Genomic DNA, 16992 nt, shown 5'->3' with positions numbered 1-16992 from the left:
GTTGATGGATAATGACACAAAAGATCTGTTTCTGTCTGTCTTTTCATGATTTTCCACTCTACTTCACCCCACCCCACCTCATCCTCAGCCTTGTATGCCTATAACAGCTTATGAATCTTTTGGAAATAAAGCTTCATAATCAACCAGGTCTTCTAAATGTGTTTGAAAAGCCCTGGATTTGTGGTGGTGGACTACACTGAAATCTGCTAGGGAGTTCCCAAGCATCCCCTGGGTGGGAAGGGCTTGGTGGATATCTTTGGGACCCTTACTTGATTCCTTTGTTTGATTTCTTCTCCTTGGAGGTGGTACCAAAACTGGAGCCGAGAACCAGGGAGCTAAGGGAATGATCATTGGATTTGTATCATTGGACCTGGGTTCACACCCCAGCTTTGTGACTTGATACCTATGTGACCTTAGACAAGTTAATTCATCTCTCTGGTCCACAGGTTTTTCTATCTATAAAATGAGGGGATTGGATTAAGTGACCTCTAACGTTCCAGTTCTCAGTTATAGGAAAGTGATTGGAGTTTTATGTTCGGGAGGGATTGGGGAGGTTCTGGCCTTATACCAAACCTATTCCTGGAATACCACAGGGGCTCTAGACTTCTCTAGTACACACGCAGTTACATCCTGGATTTCAGTGGGGCCAGGGGAAGCATCATCCTAAGTCAAAAAGATCCCTGTAATTAAATGCAGAGGTGACAGATGATTAAATGGAAAAATCCTCTTCCCCTAAACCCTGCTTATAATCAGCATAAGCCTGTGGGGCCTGGCCCAAATCTCTGTGCAAGACTCACAGACAGAGGCTTCTGTGGGAGTGTCCTTTGTCACTGGTGCTCAGTCAGAAGCCAGGTGCTCCGTACCCCCAAGATGGCCAGCATGGAGACCTGACTGCCTGCTTTGGTATGCATGCCAAGCCATTCTGCCAGGTGAATTGGGGCTAATTTGCTCTGCAAATGAAGGCATCTGAGTTTTCTCAGGCAGGCATAATCTAGGGACAGAAGGAAGGAGGGAGAATGGTGGAAGGAAGGGAGGGGACTAGGCCTTGAAGATGGAAAGGGTAGTGCTCATGTGGGAAAGGAAAGGGCCGTATTGGTGACTCTGAGCCCAGTCAGATTTCCTGTTGGTCCTTGGGATCTCAGGAACCTAGAGATTTTGGTTTCAAGGACAAGCTACTGCCCAGTTTTACTGCCAAAGTCAGATGCTGTGTGAATATAATTTGAAGTTTTCCCTTGACACAAACCTTTAAAGTGAATTAATGGGTGTACATGGGAGGCATTCTTTACTACTGTCAAAGGGGGTGGGGTGGCATTTGTGGGCCTTCATTGCTCCCCCATCTCATCCTTTTCCTGTTCTCAGCTACAGGCCTTTATGTCCTCAAGGGGACACAGTGACATTTGGGATTTTGTGACATGTAAAATGAGGAAGGAGACATCCATTTCCTTTTAGTCACACGAAGTGGGAGATTGTCTAGGTGTTAGAACTAGAGAGAGGCCTGAGTCAGAGTCTCCTCTAGGTCCCTGGAGTCTGGTTTTGTGTCTTCCCAGAGGTCCAAGTATGCATAGATCCTCCTTCTGCTCTTTCCTTCCCTGGACACAAGGCTTCACCTTGTATTAGGTCAGTTTGGGAGACAGTTAAGGAAATCATCTTCTTGCTGATTTTTTTTTTTGAGGAAACTATGGTTATGGTACAAAATAATCCTAGATTTGATGCCAGGAGACTTGGGTTTGAATCCAATACTTACTAGTTGTGTGCTGGATTTGAAGTCAGAGAACCTGGGTTCAAATGCCATCTCTGCTATTTACTGACTTGGGTGACTTAAGCTGTCTGATCCTCAGTTTCCTCACCTGTAATATGAAGGGTTTGGACTAAATGGTCTTAAAGATTTCTTTTCTCTCTCTCTCTATATTGATCCAATAATCCTATGACCTTTCTGAGTCTCAGTTTCCTTATCTATAAAATGGGATAAGAATACCTACATGACTTATCTGTGAGGAGAGTTCTTTGCAAACCTCAAAGTGATCCACAGATTAGTATTATAATCTATTAGTAGATTATTAGTATCATTATTATTCTTGTTTTGAATGCTTATGTAGCATAGTGGATAAAATGCTGGACTTGGAATCATAAGGATGAGTTATAAGGCTTGGGTTACCTTTAACATCCACTAGCTGTATTGACCTCAAGCAAGTCATTTAACCTTTCTCTACCTCAGTTTTCTCATTTGTAAAATGTAAGGACTGGACTAGATGGCCTTAGAGGTAAGGTAATTTCTAGTTCTAAATCTATAATCCTAAGGCAATATATTAAGTCATAGATATGAGTCTTGGTGAAGAGAATTCTTCCACTAGGATTCCCCCAAGCTGAAGAATCACAGATTTCCCCCCCTGCATTCCTGTATTCTTTTTTGGAAACTAGGCCTCTCTAACTTACCCAGATTGGAAGTATAATATAGTTACTCATAGGCCTGACTCCAATGCTAATCAGTGAAGAAACTTTGATCTGCTTCGTTTCTGACCTGAGAGCTGGTTTGCTTCTTCTTAGGCAGTCTGGGGCTCCCTTCCCTTCCGCCCAGCCCCACCATATTGGTGCTGGACTTGATTGGCTGTAGCTAAACTCATGTGATTTACCAGCCTTAGCTTCTTTGGTAGCAAGGACTTATAAGCACTAGTGCTCATGCCTGGCTCAGTAATTCTTGTACTCTGGAGGCCAGAGATTCTTAGAACTTTGTATTTCTTGTTATTGTTGCTTTTTTTTTTTTAGACAATCAAGGTTAAATGACTCACCCAGATCACACAGCTAGTAAGTGACTCAGGCCAGATTTGAACCCAAGACTTCCTCTGTTTTTGATTCTGCATGTATACACTTGCCTATCAGTAGATACACCATAGTTCCCTCTATATGTCCCAATGAACATATGTATTTCTGTGTGTAAGGGGGTGTAACCTTGAGGAGTCTGGTCAGGAGGGAAGAAGTTAATGGCTGAGATCTCTGTTCTGATTTTGCAGTTGTCTCCCATAAAAGGTGTGGACGTCCCCAATGTCAACACATAAAGATAATTAGTGACATCTCTTTGATGGGGAGCAGGAGTTATTCTTCACCTGGATATTTGTTGGCCTAATGGACGCCTTATTAGAGATGTTTGTGTAGGCCTAAGCAACATCCTTTGTTTCATAAAAGAGACAAGGTATATCTAAACAACTGTGGAGCTAGAGAGCAAAATTGAGAGATATTGCATATAAACAGAGGCCCCGGGTTGAGGAAAAAGTCTGTTTATCCACGTAAGTCCCATTGAACCCTTCAGCCACAAAGATGGGAGGCATAGAAGCAGAGGAAGAATCTCTTAGTCCCTTACATGGACACTGTAAAGAGACACTGTTAGAATACCCAAGGTGATCCTGAAGAAAGAACCACATGGACCCAGGGGTGGAAGCTGGTTGAGATGGTGATGGAGCAGCAAGAACTACTGGAGAAAACTTCCAGGGGAGAAGAGAAAGGGTTCTACTCAAGTTCCTGGACCATGCCTTATGAAGAAAAGATAAAAAAAAATGATGTGGCTCCAGAAGCTAGAGGAACAAGAGACAGAGTCCAGATGTATACAAGCAAACTGAACCTTTACTTGTACTTCTACTGTGAGTTATTTAGGCATGAAGGTCCAACAAGAAGGAAGTTGATTCTTTAACAAGCTCCAGTGCTTTTCCCTTCAGAGGGCATCTCAACCAAAGGATTGCACTATAAATCTAGAGGGCTTTGTATAGGTCCCTGACTAGGGGAGGTGGTAGTCACATAATGATGACCAAGTGCATTTCCCTTCTAGTAGAGCCTCAACCCCAAGGTGACAATAGGACCATTTTGTGGAGCTATCTATAGAAAAAAAGAATTATCTTGAAAATTTATAAGCTAATGACAGTAATTTGTGTTTTTCATTTTTGCATGATAAAATAAAGGTTGTCCTATATCTCATATACAGTTACTTTTAGCGCTTGTATACAAACTAAAGATTCTTTTACTCTGAGAGGACCTAGATATATTAAGAGAAACCCTGGCTGGGAGCATGAACTAAGAAGTCATTTAAGGGAAATTCCTAGGTAATAAACCCATTCCTTCAACATGTTACATAAATGTAGAGGGATTTGGGAATATGGAGATCATCCTTGGTTGTCCTTACCCATTTCCCATTCCAAATTTTGTGAGAAGTCACTAGAGATTTTGTGGCTTCCTTAGCCATCCCCTTATCTGGGAAGATTGTGAATCCCTACAGAGAGATTTCAAAGAAACCTGTAGAGTTGCCAGGAGGAAGATGAAGGCTCTGAATCACAGTTGAGGTTCTCTTAAGTAAAGTATGGGCTCTTTTCCATAAGTTGAGTTGTCCAGAATTGTACCAGAAGGAAGAATCCCAGAGTTGGGTGCGTTATTAGCTCTACATTACAGCTGGTATCCTTGAGTCTGCAGCCCAGACAAATAAGCTCTGAAAGCATTTCCTGCCTCCATGGGAAAGTTTTGGCTACAAGGCCACTTGGCTGGGTTAATAATAATGATACTAATAATAATAACTCACATTTACATAGCATGGCTCTTTCAAGAGGACAATGAGTTTTACATGGAAGAGACAAAATAGTGGCTGAAAGACAAATGAGGGAGAGTGGGTGTTGTTTTCTTGGCATTCTACTGCAAGTGGAATGATGTGGAGAAATACCCTGAAAGTTTCAATAGGAGAGAAGTGCTGAAGAGTCCCCCTGGAAAGTTAAATTATTGTTGAAAGCTTTATTTATTGGATGTTATGTCTGCAATTATATAGGCCTCTAGGCAAGGGTTATTTATAGGTAGTCATCATTATCACCACAGGCACTAATATAGGTTCTGTTGTTTTCCTTCACATGTAGACAAACCTGTACATATTCTTTTAGTCTTGTGAACAATGTGCTTGCAAGGGGAGCTGATGACAAAACAATGGATTTTATCAGACAGGAAGTTTTAAGATTATGTGGGAAGAGGCAATGAGAATTTCCCTCAAAATGTCCCAAGACTCTTTGTGTCACAGAGTTATAGAATCTGAGAGTTGTAAGCTGATTCAGAGGCCATTAGTTCAACCTGTGCCTGGAGCAAGCCTTTAATACAAAGATTATGCATCCATGAGTATGTGTATGTGTATGAGTGGGAGCATGTGATTGTGTGTGTGCCTATGTGTGCATGTGAATTTATTGTTCTCTGTGCTTGGGAGCAAATCCACTCTAATTGTACAGTAAATTAGACAGATTCCCCAGCAATGAGACCTGCCTAAAGCCAGATAGTAAATAGGAAATGCAGGATTTAAAACCAGGACTTCTGACTTCAAGCTCAGTTTTCTTTCCTTTACATTGCAACATAGCAGCTCATAGTACATGGCAGCTCCTTTATTTAAAGGAAAAGACAACAGTGACACTCTCCCAGATGTGCTTTTGTTGAAAATATGACCTCTTGTGACTGTCTTTTCCCCATCAGAAGGGACTAATTTTCCACTTTCAAAGGAGAGAGGAACCTTGCCCCTCCCAATAGGAATCTAGCTGTTAGCTAGGCTGTTTACTGGTTAATATCAATACAAAAGTATTCCTTTTTTGGGTAAGGTTGCCCCTAGCAACCAGCTCCCACACAGGATCAGATACACCTGCTTTTTGATATAGACAGCCTTCTCACTTGAAATCCATGCTTATGTCGTAACATCACTTTAAAACAACAACAACAACATAATTTTAACAGAAAACTTAATGAGGTTTTTAAGGTACTTTAATGACAACAGCTTAGGAATCTGTCCAGAGAACTGCAGTCCCAGGTTTCCTCGACAGAAACCAATAATAATAATAATAATGATAGCTGCTACTTATATAACATTTTATAGTTACAAAGCAATTTACATACATTACTGCATTTGATGCTTAAAAGTCAGCCAAGTTCCTGGTTGGGCCTAATTGAAATGAGAGTAACTGAAGGTGTAGATGAAAGAAACCTCCCCCCACCCCCACTAGTTTTTAGGAAGATGGCTGCATGACACTCATCTGTCCTTCTGAGGGCTAGGGATAGTCCCCAGCTTTGTATTTGGGTACTAGGACATAAGGAGTTTCACATGTGACATTTGTACATGTGACAATACCCAGCCCCAGGAGGCCTTCCAAATTCTAAGGGGACTTTCACTAAATATTTTTTTCCCCTTGGACTTGAAGTGAAAGTTTTGGAGGGCATGGAAAGATATGTCAGCTTTGGGTTCCAGTCTCTCTCAGCCTTGGTGATGATAATCCTGGCTGAGGCACCTGGTGCTCTCAATCATTTCTGTCTTTACCACCTGGGGACTTTAAGAAGACTTCATCTTGGGGGTTATGGGCACCTTGGACACCTTGCTCTGGCTCCTGTATCACAGACCCTTCTGGCTCTGAATCACAGAAGTGAGGCAGTGACCCCAACCCATTTTTACACTGGACCATATGAAGGGGAGCCTGAGTTCTTTCCCTCCTAGAAAGAGGGGGGCTTAAACATAGACTCTTCCCAGAGCAGATAGAAAGAGCCTTGTTTGGCTTAGAAGCCATCAAGCCTCCTGCTGAGAGCACATTTGTGCTTGGAGGCTTCTCAGTCTTTCCAATTTAGTCCCTTTCCAATCCAAGTTCACCTCTTCCTACCTCCTCAAGAGGTCCATCTTGTTCATTCCTTCTGTTTATTTCTCCCTTTGGAGGCTTTCTTTTCTCTTTTTTTTCAATTTTAAATGTAATTTTATTTTTTCTTTTTAAATAGTATTTTATTTTTTCCAATTACTTATAAAGACAATTTTTAACATTCATTTAAAAAAAAATTGTGTTCCAAATTTTCTCCTTCCCTCTTTTTCCTCCCTCCTCCCTAAAATGGTAAGCAATTTGACTTAGGCTATATATGTGCAATCATGTAAAACATATTTCCATGTTAATCATGTTGTAAAAGGAAAAAAACCACTCACACACACACACACTAAAGATAGTGCAAATAGTATGCTTTGATCTGTATTCAGACTCCATCAATTCTTTCTCTGGCTGTTGATAGCATTTTCCATCATGAGTCCCTTGGAATTGTCTTGGATCATTGTATTGCTAAGAAGAGCTAAGCCATTCACAATTGATCATTGTACACTATTGTTACTGTGTACAATGTTCTCCTGGTTCTGTTTGCTTCACTATGCAGCAGCTTGTTTAAGTCTTTCCAGGTTTTTCTGAAATCATCTTGCTTGTCATTTCTTTTGTGTGTGTGTTTGTGTGGTTTTGTTTGTGAGGCAATCTGGGTTGAGTGACTTGCCCAGGATCACACACCTAGTAAGTGTCAAATGTCTGAGGTCTGATTTGAACTCATGTCCTTCTGAACTCCAAAGCCAGAGCTCTTTCCACTGTACTACCTAGCTGCCTGCTCCTTACTTGTCATTTCTTTATAGCACTAGCATTCCATTCCATTCTATTCCACCACAACTTGTTTAGTCATTCCCTAACTGATGGGCATCCTCTAAATTTCCAATTCTTTGCCCCTACAAAAAGTTTTTATAAATATTTTTGTACATATAGGTCCTTTCCCCTTTTTATGATCTCTAGGATACAGATCTATTAGTGATATTGCTGGATCAAAGGATATGCATAGTTTGATTGCCTTTTGAGTATAGTTCCAAATTGCTCTCCACAATGGTTGGATCAGTTCTCAACTCCACCAACAATACATTAGTGTCTCCTTGGGAGAATTTCTTGTCCCTGAGGGAATAGGATTTGTCTATATCAGTTTCTGTTTGTCCTGTCTCTTAACTGGTTCAGGCAGAATTACCTCCAAGTCTTACCAGTCAACTGTTGCTGTTCAGTCATTTCAGTTGTGTCTGACTCTTTGTGACCCCATTTGGGGTTTTCTTGGCAAAGATACTGAAGTGGCTTGTCTAGCTCATTTTTCAGATGAGGAAACTGAGGCAAACAAAGTTAAGTGGCTTGCCCAGCCAATAGTCTCTACAGAAATCTCAACTGTTCTTTTCATTTGAAACATTTTCCCCTTTAGCCATCTAGCAGCATGTAGAGCTGTCCAAGTGCTAAGTCCAAGCTGGACTTGGGGACAGTGAAGATGCCTGTGTTCAAAATCCAACTCTGATACTTCCTAGCTATGTGATCTTGGGCAAGTAACTTGACCTCTCTAAGCTTGTTTTGCCATCTTTAAACAGGCCATAATAATAATAATAATAGTAAATGCTAATATTATTTACCTCACAGAACTATTGTGTGGAAAGCCCTTTGCAAATTTTGAAGCACTATAGAAATGCAAATTATTATTATGCTGGCCCTGTATGGCCTTTATTTCAGTATGAGAAGTCTTGTCTTCTTAATATATCCTGTCCCTTTCAGGGGAAAATGGGGCCAATACTTTATTTTCCAGACTTCCCTGAGGATTACATAAGGAAGGTGTCAGGATTTGCCCTCCTTTCTTTCTAACTAAATTTCTATTCTTTCCCCTCTTTATCTTTTCTCATGTCTACCTTTTCCCTCTTTGTTCTTCCTTCTAGAAAGACAAGTGGGGGACGTTGTGGCCAAGGAGAAGGACAGAGTAAAAGACGGAACATTAGAGTGCAAAAGAGAAATTTTGTGGTATGAGAGGAAGGTTGGCTTCTGGAATTAAAGATTTTGATTCCAGTCTCATCCCTGCCACTAGCCAGTTGTATGACCTTGGGGAAGTCATTTTAGCTCAGACAAAATTTGAGTTCCCAAATTTGGCCACAGAACACTTTAAAGTTTGAAATGTATGGATAGAAATACCATTTCAGAGTATCTGGAATAAAAAGATGCTGGAGAAACTTCGGAGCAAAACCACAAAAATTATCTATTTTATACTACTTGTAGAATGACATTTTTGGTGTTATTTCACATTTAGTTTAATGTTTAATGTTTAATATTTAGGAAGAAAAAATATCTTGAGCATATAGGAATTGTCTCACTGAATCCCCTATTCATAGATTTCAAGCTGGAAGCAATCTTAGATATCATCAAGCCTACCCCCTCATTTTACAGATAAAGAAATTGAGGCACAGAGATCTTAAATAATTTTAATATTTAATATAATTTAATTAAGCTTAAATAATGCTCAGGATCACACAGCTAGTATGTGTTTGAAATGGGATTTGAGTCCAAGTCTTCCTGACCTCAAGCCCAGTGTCCTATCTATTATACCATGTTACCTTTCAAATTCACATCTCATGAGACATAAGTCCATAGAACAAAGTTTGTGAAACACTGGATTACATTATCTATAAATTCTCTTCTAGCTCTAACTTTATTTTCTCCTCTCCTCAGGAAAATGGGTACTCAAGTATTATTAATAACTAGCATTTATAGATTGTTCTAAGGTATACAAAGTGCTTTATAAATATCATCTCATTTTATCTTCATAACAACTCTGGGAGGTAGGTGCTTTTATTATCCCCATTTTTATAGATGAGAAAATTATGGCAGACAGAGGTTAAGTGACTTGCCCAGAGTCACACAGTTAGTAAGTATCTGAGATGGGATTTGAACTCAGGGTTCCCTGACTCCAGATCCAAGGCTCTATCCACTGTACCACCCAGATGCATTAATTAATTTAAGGTTATTGAGTCAAAACTGGTGCTATATTGCATGCTTTTAATAAACAGAAATTTTGAAAATAAGATCCTGCATGAGATTTCCCCCATTTCCTATTCCCTACCCTCTTAGAAAATGTATGGTGGGGTGGCATCTAGGTGATGCAGTGGATAGAGCACTGGTCTGGGAGTCAGGAGGACCTGAGTTCAAATCTGGCCTTAGATACTTCATAGCTATGCTACCCTGGGTAAGTCACTTAACCCTGATTGCTAGGGGTGGGGGTGGGGTGGACTAGAAGTGTATCAGAAGGAAGAATTAGATTAGAAGATGGAGAATAAATTCTAGGTTCTCAAATTCCCTCAAGGACTTGTTCTATGAAGTTTGGACTCAGTCAAAGGGCCACACTTGAGGACCTACAGGACCACATGTGGCCTCGAGGCCCCAGGTTCCCCACCCCTGGTCTGGCACACAGCTTTCACCCTCTCCCTTTCTATACCTACATTCTTGGCTAACAAACATTTTCCTTCAGATAGATGTGACCCGGATGCCCAGTGTACATTAATCTAGGGGCTGTTGACAGAGTATGGTCTGGGCAGGTTGGGTTCTGATATCTAATTCTGCCAATTCTCTTATTAGTAACTGAAGGCAGAGGAGTCATTAGAAGAAGTAGGAAGAGACACTCAGAGTTCTCAGTTCCTGTGCTGTAATTTTTATAATGAAAACTAGTAATTTTGTTCTTTAAAAGGTAGCACAGGAGAGGAGGGGAACGCGTTCTGGACCTGATTCTGACCAACAAGTAGGAACTGGTTGCTGAGGTCTTAGAAGAGACATTAACCTTTGGATAATGGGCCTGTGTTGTCTTGAATTGGGTTCTGTACTTTGCGGCCTCTAAGGTCCTTTCCAACTCCAAATCTGTGATCCTATAATCTTAGAGATTGTGATAAATAGGGAGAGGAAAGCCATGCATTGTCTGACATGAGATAAATAAGGAGGGAAAGACCAGTCATGGCCTGACATGCACCCTAAATTTTTTGTGAATAAGTTTCAAAGGTTTAGAGAAGTGAATGTAGGATCCCATAGCTCAAAATTCTACAGGGAAAGTCAGCCCAGGAGGGTTAGGATCTTCTCAGGAATGAAATTATGACAGAGTTTTGATGTGGAGGCAAAAAGAGACCAGTGCAAATGCTCTGAGAATTCATCAACCAATTTAGGTATTTAAAATAAAAGACACGTACAGAAGAGAGAAACAAGGTTAGACGATTGAAGATAAATAAGAAAGAGTGGCACAGGCTTATAATGTGTCAGGAATTCTAGGGCTTAGAAGGAGCTTGTCAGGTACACTGAGAACAATAAAATATTGGCATTGGGGAAGCACAATCCAGAAAGGAATCAAAATGCCAGTCAGGATGGACAGAAGGATACCGATGAATGGAGAGGAGATAGAACTACTTATTGCTTAATTTTCTGCTGTTTTCTCTACCAAGGAGATTGATTTTCAGACTGGGAAGTATGGAGCAAAAACAGCTGGCAGGGAATTGAAACCTCAAATAAATGAGGGGATAGCAAGAGACCATGTAGCTGCCTTAGGTCACTAAGCTCAGATGAACTACATTTTAAAACACTAGGAGAAATACCTGGAGCACAATGAGAAAAATCTTGTGGATTTGATTGCTAAGCAACTTTCAGTGAATTTTGAAATATCATGGAGAAAAGGAGAGATGCCACAGAGCCAGAGATTGGAAAATAACCAGCAAAAATTCTAGAGAATATTATATAAAAGATGGCTTGAAAATACATTTGTGGGTACAGGAAGGGAAACAGTGATTACTAAGAGCCAGCATCACTTTATCAAGAACAAATCATGTCAGACTAATTTCATTTTGTTTTTGATGGAGAGGCCAATTTAGTAGGTATACCTAGAATTCAGCAAGGTATTTGAGAAAGTCTCTCACAGTTATGTTTTTGAGCACAGAGTCTGGAGAGAGACTTGGGTTAGATGATAGTAAAAGCTGGATGAATTCAGAATTGGTTGAGTGAGGGAGTCTAAAGATTGGTAATTAATAGATTATTGTCAGCTAGGGGGAGGTCTTCAAAAGGGTGTCCCTGGGCTCAGCACTTGTCACTATTTTGTTCAACATTTATATCATTATCTTGGATAAAAGGCATAAACAACATACATTACAAATTTGGAGGTGATAGGAAACTGAGAGGGATAGCTGATATATTGGTCATTGTATGAATGAAAGGCTGAATCTAATAAGATAAAATTGACAATTTCCCCAATGAATATAGACGCAAAATTTTTAAATGAAATATTAGCAAGAAGATTACAGCAACTTATCATGAGAATAATGCACTATGACCAGGTAAGATTTATACCAGGAGTGCAGGGCTGGTTCAATATTATTATCAAGATAAAATTGAAAGAGGAGGAACGTCAAATATTTTTTTTTTTGGACTTAACAATCACCTGCAGAAATTGAGGCTGGGGGAGCTCTAGTTAAACAGCATGTGCAAAAGACCTATGAGTTTTAGTGGATTGTACTACTGAAATACAATTAGTGTAAATAAGGCAATGCTATGAAGTGGCAGTCAAAAAAGCTAACACGATCATGGGCTGCATTAACAAAAACATAGTTTTCAGACCTCCTTTTATGTCTTTCTCTGATGCCTCATGGTGACAGAAGGATAACACAGAAATTATACTGGGTTCCATTGAATTGGAAAGGCTTAGATTATGGGCCCATTCAGAGGCAGCATATTTGTCATTTGAAGAGCAGTCTGCCTCAGTTTGGAAAGGTTCTTTACCAGGTTGGTCATAGGACTTTGAATTGTGAGTGATTTAAGTTTTAAAAGGCAACTCTCAGATTGCAGAAGGGTTATTATCTGCGCCTGTGAAGGAAATACATATGCTGATGAAATCATGACAAGGTGAAGAAATGGTCAGACTGAAGGCATCGATAATTCCTCTGCATTCTGCCCTAGTCAGATCACATGTTGCATTTCATGTTCATTTCTGGGAGCCACATTATAGGAAGGACATTGACATGCTTAATAAAAGAGTGATTCCCTATTGACAAGTTCTCCAGATTTTTCTGTTTTTAATGACTCAATTTTATTAATACTAAAATCTTCCTCAGTAAGCTCTATGGTCACTTGCAGAAATCAGTTTAGCCATCCAAGTTGAAACTATAAAGTGGATGAAAAATGATAAATGCCCAGATCATGACACATAGTTGGAAGTTCAACCCATTGAGTCTATCAGTTTGTACCTATTTTTCTGTTACAGTATCTGTTTCTTTCTTTCTTTATTCTGTCTCTCTCTATTTGTCTGTGTGTTTCTGTCTCTTTCTGTCTCTGTCTCTCCATCTGTCTCTCTCACAGATGCTTTTGGTGATCAATTAGCCTGTTCCAGAATAGAATAGAAGCTGAGTCTGAATCACATTTGAGGAACTGTGAAATGCTTTCAATGTTTCTAAGATGCTTGTTGCTGCAAGAACCCACCTTTTTAATTTCCACTGATACTGTAATATTATGTTAGATCAATCATTTAATAAGGGATTATTAAGTGTTAGGCATTGTACTAAGAGCTGGTATTAGAAATACAAGCAAAAAAAAAATAGCCCTTACGTTCAAGAAGCTTAAAATTTAGTGAGAAAAGACAACACATAGAAGGCAGCTAGAAAGTGGGAACATGTATACAAGGGCAAGGTGGGAAAGTCTAGAAAGGAAGGAATGAATCTGGGAGAGAAGTGAGCATGGATGGTCTGGGCTGCTTTTCATGAAATAGTGGTGCTATGTAAGATCTCACAAATCAGAGGAAGGGCCACAGGGTTGGAGGCATCTTCAGAATGAGAAGGCTACTGGCAAAGAAGTCATGGAATCATGAGAAGCAGAATTATAGGTAACCCAGAGGACAACAGAAAGATACATGATGGGCATAAGCAGGCTGAAGCATGTTACCAATAGTGAGTTGTATGTAAGAGGTGGCATTAAGGCATAAATGATGTGCATTATTGAAAAAAAAAAGGTGGGCTGGTTGCTCTGGGTCTGAGTGAGAGATAGCAAATGGACAGCCTGAGGAATATACTTATATCTGTGAAATACGAAAGAATCAGAAGAAGGCCTCCAGGGCAGAGGGGTATATCTTCTATTCAGGATTTATAGAATGACATGAACACAGATTGCATGGGATGGAAAGGTTTCGATTTGCACCAGTGAAAGGCATACACTGATAAGATAGATCACTGATCCAGGAAGACATCAATGTAAGCAGTGCTAAATGGAAGGATATCCAAATGGAGGGTGACCCAAATGGTGAAGTTTCTTGAAACCATGCCATACAATGATTATTTGAAGGAGATGGGAATGCTTAGTCTGGGGAAAAGAAAACCTTGGTAGGGGAAAAAGGCCACTGTATCTGTCTTCAAGCATTTGAAAGGCTTTCTGGGTCACTTACAATCTTGATTCTCACCTCACAAGCCCATTCTGAGCTTTAACACCCCTGACACTCTTCTCACAGGCCCATGGTCCCCTTTTCTCTTTCTTCTCAGTTATCTGACCTTATTTCCCTCTTCTGTCAATATCTTTTTAATGCTTGAGTTGGCCAATGAATTCTCTGTGCACCTACATTGGTCTCCTCTGGCTGACCTGTTTTACCTCAGAAAAAGAGGAGTAGGAGCAAAAAAAAAAATGGGTAGAAATTGCACAGGGCAGATTTAGGCTCAAGGTGCTAAAAAAACTTCTTACTGATTAAAGATATGCAGAAGTTAAATGGGCTATTTTGGGGTCTTTGAGGTGCTAATTGGTTAAAGTCTTTAAGGGGAAGTCAAATGACCACTTAGCAGGGATGTTGTAGAGGGCATGTCTGCTCAGGTATGATTTGGACTAAGTGGCACCTCCCAGCTACAAGAATCTTTGTCTCTTTTCTAGTGCTCTACTCACAAAGCACTGCATTGGTATTTAGTATTTGCTATACTGTTTTCTATTGTACTGCACTACAGGCATGATTCTAGGTCACTGGAAAGAGTGAATCAATTGCAATCTAGTCAATGGGTTTGCAATATGTTCCAAGCCAGAGATTTGGCAGGAGAAAGTGGTATGAAGGATGTCATCAAAGAAATTACTGTTGGGTAAAAAGAGAGAGATTGATTGTGTAATAAGAGTGAGGGATGAATGAAGGATAGCCCAAAGGCTCACAGTAGATATAGAATGCTGGACTTGGAGTCAGGAAGACCTGAGTTCAAATCCTACCTTTGATACTAATTGTTGAGGTTTAGAGTTGGGAGAGTTGGTTCAGGTGTGAAAGAAGTCACTTACACCTTCTCTGTAGCCACTGGGAGCTTTATTTCATCAAAGTCACCGGCCTGAAGTTAGCAGGGAGCTAAACAAAGGGCGCTGATATAGGAAAAGACCCAGGCTTATACAGACAGAAAACTATACAGCCTGTAGGAAGATGATGTGTGTTTAGGGTTTCTTATGGGGGTTGGAGATTGGGACAGGATAAGAACAAACAGGATGAGGAAGATGGTTGCTTACAAGATAAGGAAAAATTGTCCATGATACAGGACGAGGAAGATAAACGATAGGATAAGGAACACAGGGCAAAGGAAAGAAAGGCAATTCTTTTTTTTTTTAATTTCTTTCCCCTAAATTTTATTCAATACGAAACATCTCTATAGTTTTTATTGAGAAGGTTGACCACATCCACCATCAAATCCACCTCTAAACTGGAATTCTGTTGCTGACCCAGCCCCAGCCTCGGTGTTCTTGTCAGCACCAGGGGGAGCAGCACTTTGTCTGTACGTGTCTCTGTCAGCTTCACCTCGAGTAAGACGGGCAGGTCGCTCACCCTCCAGATCTTTGGGCCTTGGCCTTCCTGTCTTGGGAGGACTTCTGTGGAGTGTGGCGGCACGATCTCAGGGGGCAGGTGAAGGTAATCCCAGAGGTACTGAATGCCCTCATTGGTGAGGTACCAGTAGAAATGCCTCCATGCAAACTGCTCCTTAACATAGCCACGAGACTTTAGAGACTGCATGGCCTTCGTGACATGGAGATTGGGCACATTCTTGTCTGCCAGCTCAGGGTGCTTTGGCATGGGGACGTCCTTCTTGGCTACCATTACTCCCTCCTTAAAAAGGAGTTCATAGATGGCAATTTGGTTCTTCTTGGGCATCAACATCTTGGTGGCTTCAAGGGGTGCTGCCCTACACAGAGTACAGGATAGAAAGGAAGACAAAGGCAATTTTTTTTTGTACAGGATGGGCTTCAGAATAAGCCTCAAACCCCTTCAGGGGCCTGGAAAAGTAATCCTTAATTTTACTTTTAATCCTAGGGCACTGTTTGTCCTCACATCACTGTGTGACCTTGGGTGAGTCACTAAGTCCCAGGTTCCTCCTATGTAAAACAGGAACAATAATGGCACTTACCTTCCAGGGTTGGTGAAGATTAAAATGAGATATTTGTAAAGGGCTGTCCAAACCTTAAAGTGCTGTATAAATTCCAGCAATGTTGATGAGAATGATAATGATGATTTCCATAAAACTGGAGAAAGGTCTCTAGCACGTTGGGTGGATCTCTTATGGAAAAGATGAGAGGATATAGATGACCCACAAGATAAGCAAGCACGGATGAATTGTGGTCTATAATATTAGCAGAAATAGCTACATTAATAAGATCACAGTGGGAGGGAAGGGAGGGAATAAGCATTTATATAGTACCTGCTATATGCCAGGCACTGTGCTAAACACTTTACAAGTTTTATTTCCTTTGATCATCACCACAACCCTTCTAGGTAAGGGCCGTTTTAACTCCGTCTTACAGTTGAGGAAACTGAGGCCAACAGAGGCTTTAGTGATTTGCCCAAGGTCATAAAGCTGTTAAGTGTCTGAGACTGGATTTGAACTCAGGTTTTCCTGACTCCAGGCCCATTTCCCCATCCACTGTACCACCTAGCTGCCTCATAATGGATCACAGAGCCATTGGCAGATGGGGCACTTCATCTACCAGACTTAAGTTTCTAGTTTAAAATATTTGCATGTAATCACACACACATACACATGAATGCATATGTACAATGTGCACAATGCAATATTAATGAATGCAATTGAGTACACACAGTAACAACATAAACGAATGCATATAGATTGCACATGCAAGCTAGCTTTCATATGCACATACATAAACCTGCATGCTCATACAGTTGTGCAGATTTATGTGTATGCACACATATATCCATACCCATACATAGAAGGATGTGCATGTGCATACAGAAAATACACAGACCTCCGGAGAACATTTTCTGCACTAATACTCCTATGGTGGTAACAGGGAGTGCTTTCTGCTCTCCATTAGGTCCCTATTTCCATTAAACTGGCATTCCCACAGGTCACTGGACTGCGAGTTCTCTGATGGGAACATT

The 16992-nt window shown here is 40.6% G+C and overlaps 1 pseudogene; it reads right to left on the bottom strand.

Moving 5' to 3' along the window:
• Nucleotides 1-15256: 15256 nt before the first annotated feature.
• Nucleotides 15257-15753, bottom strand: LOC110201465 (small ribosomal subunit protein eS10 pseudogene; annotated as a pseudogene).
• Between the last annotated feature and the right edge of the window lie 1239 nt (nt 15754-16992).

Source organism: Phascolarctos cinereus, unplaced genomic scaffold, assembly GCF_003287225.1.
Source record: "Phascolarctos cinereus isolate Bilbo 61053 unplaced genomic scaffold, phaCin_HiC Scaffold_4;HRSCAF=312, whole genome shotgun sequence".
In the NCBI taxonomy this organism is placed as follows: Eukaryota; Metazoa; Chordata; class Mammalia; order Diprotodontia; family Phascolarctidae; genus Phascolarctos; species Phascolarctos cinereus.
This window is presented reverse-complemented; position numbering and strand designations above follow the sequence as displayed.